Here is a 4,715-nt window from a genome sequence, read left to right on the forward strand (position 1 = left end):
TGTCTGCCCTCTTCTGCACCCCACTGCCCCTGCCAAGATTAAGGCCTTTATCAGTACTTCCTTCTATCTCTAAAATACCATCCTAGCTTGCCGATCAAACATCTAGTTTCCTGACACACCCCATGCATATTTTCCACTGTTATAAGAATTATCTTCCTAAAACACAAATTTAATATTATAACTATTGGCTTGAAAGCATTCCTCTCTCTCTGGGGGTACATAAAGGTTATGTCTTAGAAGAACATTCAAAGTCCATTATACTTTGGTTCCAACCTTCATTCCTGGGTCATCTTCTGTTCCAAACCCTCCTATGCTCAAGCTTCTCTAAAAGGTCACTACTTCCCGAAAAACAGCACACATTCGCCTTGCCTTTGTGTTTCTTCACAAATGTTGTAATCTCTGATAGTGATTTCTATTCCTCTTCCCTTTGCCTTAGACTTCAAGATTCATTTCAAATATTACCTTTACTGTGAAGCCTTCTCACATGCTTCCTGGAGGATTGGATCACTCTTTTTATAATACTATCAGAATAAAGGTACATCAGTATGCATTTATTATTGATGGAGTGAATATATAAACAGACAATGGCCAGACTATACATAAAAACAGAACTTTGACCTGCAACCTAGCCAGAAAACCAATCGCCTATTTACAATGAATAGTCCAAGAAGCCAGCCTGCTATAAGTCAGACTGTTATCTCCGATATATATCCACTGCCCGAAGCCCTTTATATTATTAAATCATTTAGTCATCACTATAACTCTGTGAGATAGACACAATAATTATCTCCATATTATATATGAAAAACCAAGGCAGAAATCTATAACTTATACAATGACAATTAATAAAATGTAAGAATGGCAGTTAATTTAATCTTCTAAACTTTTGGTAATCAATCTTTGAAATTAAAAGTTGTTTCTGGAAATCTCTTAATCTTTATGTCTCATGATTATATACGCCAGGACTTTCAGTTCCTATCAATTTCCTTCAAAGATCCTTCTAGCTATTTAATGACAGGGAGAAGCAGCATGGTTTAATAGAATGCCCACTTATTATGTATGATTTTGTGTATCTGGGGTTTAGCCAGCTAATCTGCAATTTTGAAAAAAAGCACTTCACTTCTATGAACTTAAATTTTCAGAAAGCAGTGTGCGTGTGATACATATGGATATTTAGTGATAAACACGGGTGAAATATAACCTAATGGAAAATTACACAGATGTATTATCAGGAGTATTATAAAGCAATTTATAAAAACCATTTAATCTACATCTATGGCTTTAATGCTAGTCACTGACCACTTTTATCCATTTCAATAAAAAATTTATGTTTAACAAATTAGACTATTTTGGTGAATTCTGGGAGCATACTGAGAACACACTCAATTGTGAATTCAGTTTTGTATTACTTGCTGTGGATCTCAGCATAAAGTTTAGCAGATTTATAAGCAAGTGAGATTTTCACATAGAGGAGTTACCAAAATTTGCCCAGATTTTGCAGTGTAGCCAGAAATCACTGGCTGTTTTCAGATAATTGATTTTGAAAACATCAGGAATTGTGTTCTTGAGTCAATCAATACATCTTGAAATAAGCTCCAAATTGAGGTAGATGATTCAGGCGCTTCTTTAGGTTTGTGCCATAAAAATATATTAAAAACTATTTATCCTCATAAAAAAATCTGAAATTCTTTTAAAACTGACTTCATTTGCAGCAGATGTCACTAAAATTTTTTGAAATCTATAATCTTCTTGAAGCTCAAGGAAATTCACAAATGATAATAAATGTAACCTCCAATTACATTTTGCTTAAAACATATATGTGCATATATAATATATTTACATATGTATAATATATAATATGCATCTTATATACATTGGTACATATTTCTAATTTGAGACTGATTATAGGCAATTTCTAGAGGAAATCATTAATATTTCTGGTGGCAATTGTTTTTCTTATAGTTGCAAGTAATTGTGTCCAGTTATCTTGTGACATCATTTAGAAAATATAATAAGTTGAGCTACTGAATTTACTATAACTTGAGTCACTATCTTTAAATTTTAAAAGTCTTTCCTCTTTGGAATTGGTCCGATAAACCTAATCTGTGTGTGTATATGACCATATTAGGGCAAACCTCCGTGCTCTGATCATTAAAATCACTTGTATGATAAAAATTCCCACTCTTGATCCCTGCCTCCATCCCACTGTGAAATGGTTTTGACTAAAACTCACAGAACAAACTCCATTGACAGATGAACAAAGGGGAGTGAAACATAAAATTTTTCTTTAAAAATTACTTCCTTACTATAAAATTAATACTAGTTTATTGTAGAAATGTTGAGATGTAAATTATAAAGATGATAATAAAAATAGCCTAAATAGCATAAATATTATGATATTATTTTGACATACACACATCTAGTGTCATATACTTCCGCTCCAACATCTTTTTTAAAAAAAGTTGTTAAAATAACTTTCTTTTTTTTTTTTAAAAAAAATCTTTCTATTGTAGATATTGTCCCTGCCTCCAGTTAAGTGACCTCAGCTTTTCCAAGTTTAGTCCAAGCTTGGCAATTTGTTTCTGGAAATGTGGTTAGGTCTTAAGAGTACATGTGTACTTGCTAATTCATTCTTTAAAATAAACTTTTTTTGCAGTTCCCACTTGCAGGGACAGATGCTCCTGCCGTCTATATCTATGTGGTTCTGTCTACTGATAACATTCTGTGAACTTGCTCTTGTGTGTGGAATGTATTCAAATTCCTCATCATTTTTCACATACCCAGAATACCATATACTAACCAAGGTTGCTATTTATGTTTACAATTAAAATATTTACAACATTCTTACGTTGGCATTATAAAAAAAAATATGAAAATATTAACTGCAGTTCAGCTTGCATTTTTATTTCTTGCCATCACCCTGCCTACTTCCCAGTGGAGGTGTTAATGAGCAGCCAGAAGACAGAGAGAAAGATAGCAAAGAATACAGATAGCATGTACAACGTCTTAATGAGTAAAACACAGATTTTTATTCCAAGCTATCATAATTTGTATCTGCAACAGCCGAACTTTACTCTCTTTTAATAGATCTGGTTCCCTGTAAATATTTTTTACAAATCTGTTAGTCAACATTTCATAATTGTCATTACATTTATGACATTCATAAGTGTCACTGAGAAATATAATAAGTATATGTATTTTTCTCCATGGACAAAATTGTTAAATGATTCTGAAACAAATATATATTTTATTCTAGACACAAAATACAGCAGTACAGGTAATTCCCCAAATAACAGTCAGCCACTTTCTCAGTGGTAGAAAACTATCTTCTTCACTCCCCTGCCTCTGTTCTCTCCTTGCCCCACAATCAGACCTACTTCATTCTTACCTACTACCTCTGCTTTATCCAGTTCCCAAGATAGGTCCCAACTTAGACGTTGGGGATTAATTATCTCCAAACCATTAGCATGAGGCTTAACATCATTTCACCCTTCCAAGTATCATGCACTGCTTAATGACATTTCAGTTGACGACAGACCACTTGTACAAGGGTGATATACCAGAGAAGGTAGGTGCAGAGTAGGCCATATTATCTAGGTGTGTGTAAGCACACTCTACGATCTTTGCTCTACAAAATTGCTTAATGACAAATTTCTCAGTATGCATCCCATCTTTAAGTGGCTCACGGCTATAGTCTTATGTGCCAGTTCTGACAACCAGGTTTTCCCTTGTTCCTGAGCCTCCGTTCCCACCTTGCATGCCAGGCCCGACAGCTGGATTGCTATCTTATTTCTGTGTATTACTGAGTCCCTATCTTGGAAATCTGCCTCCTGCCTCATCTTACCCAGGACCTTTCTTCCCTTGAAACCCACATTGGTAGCTGAGACCCTGTTTCATGCTTGCAGATTTCCAGAAAGCTAATCATTTCCCTTTGTAAATGTCTTAGCCCCCTTTGTGCACAATTTGTTAGAAAGATGACGCTATTTCTTTATATTTCACCCTGAACACATATTACTTTCTCTATACTCTTTAAGATACTATATTCTAAGTGACTTCTAGTTTCCCATATTCCAAAGCGAGGCCCACCCTCCCCGTGACGTCCCTTCCACCTCTATGCCCTATGTGGCCAAACAAGATCCAGATCCCAGCCTCTCGGACTGTACTCAGAAAGACTCCTTATGGCCATGTGCTGAGAGGGAAAAAGAATGGTATACCTCAGAAATTTTATACCAAAAACATAATTTCTCTAGGTATCCCATTCAAGACAACCGCCAAATATTAGGAAATTGCTTTCCCTAATACAAATGTAAATGTCCTTTCTGGAGTCCACAGCTACTTCCCAAAGGCTCCTGCCTCCTCCGAGGAGCCCTCCCTTCTGCTGCTAGGGCGGGATGAGCTTCCTGAGGTAAGCCTCAGATGTACATTACCAGAGAAACAGCGTTATAAAATATTATTATGTGTCATTGACATAGCACCATTCTTCCTATACTGAATCACATAATACATAAACCTGGAATTTGTAATAAGGCCTGAAAGCCTTACCATCATTTAAAATATTGTGTCAGTAGAATAACATTTTGATTTCCAAAAAAAAACAATTCAAAACTAACTTTGGTACTTAACATTCATGATGACAGGAGAAACTTCCCAATTCTGTTTCAAAGGTAATCAGCATTACTTCAACAGTTATATCTCTATGTATGTATGTATGTATG

Source organism: Pteropus vampyrus, unplaced genomic scaffold, assembly GCF_000151845.1.
Source record: "Pteropus vampyrus isolate Shadow unplaced genomic scaffold, Pvam_2.0 Scaffold24, whole genome shotgun sequence".
NCBI lineage: Eukaryota > Metazoa > Chordata > Mammalia > Chiroptera > Pteropodidae > Pteropus > Pteropus vampyrus.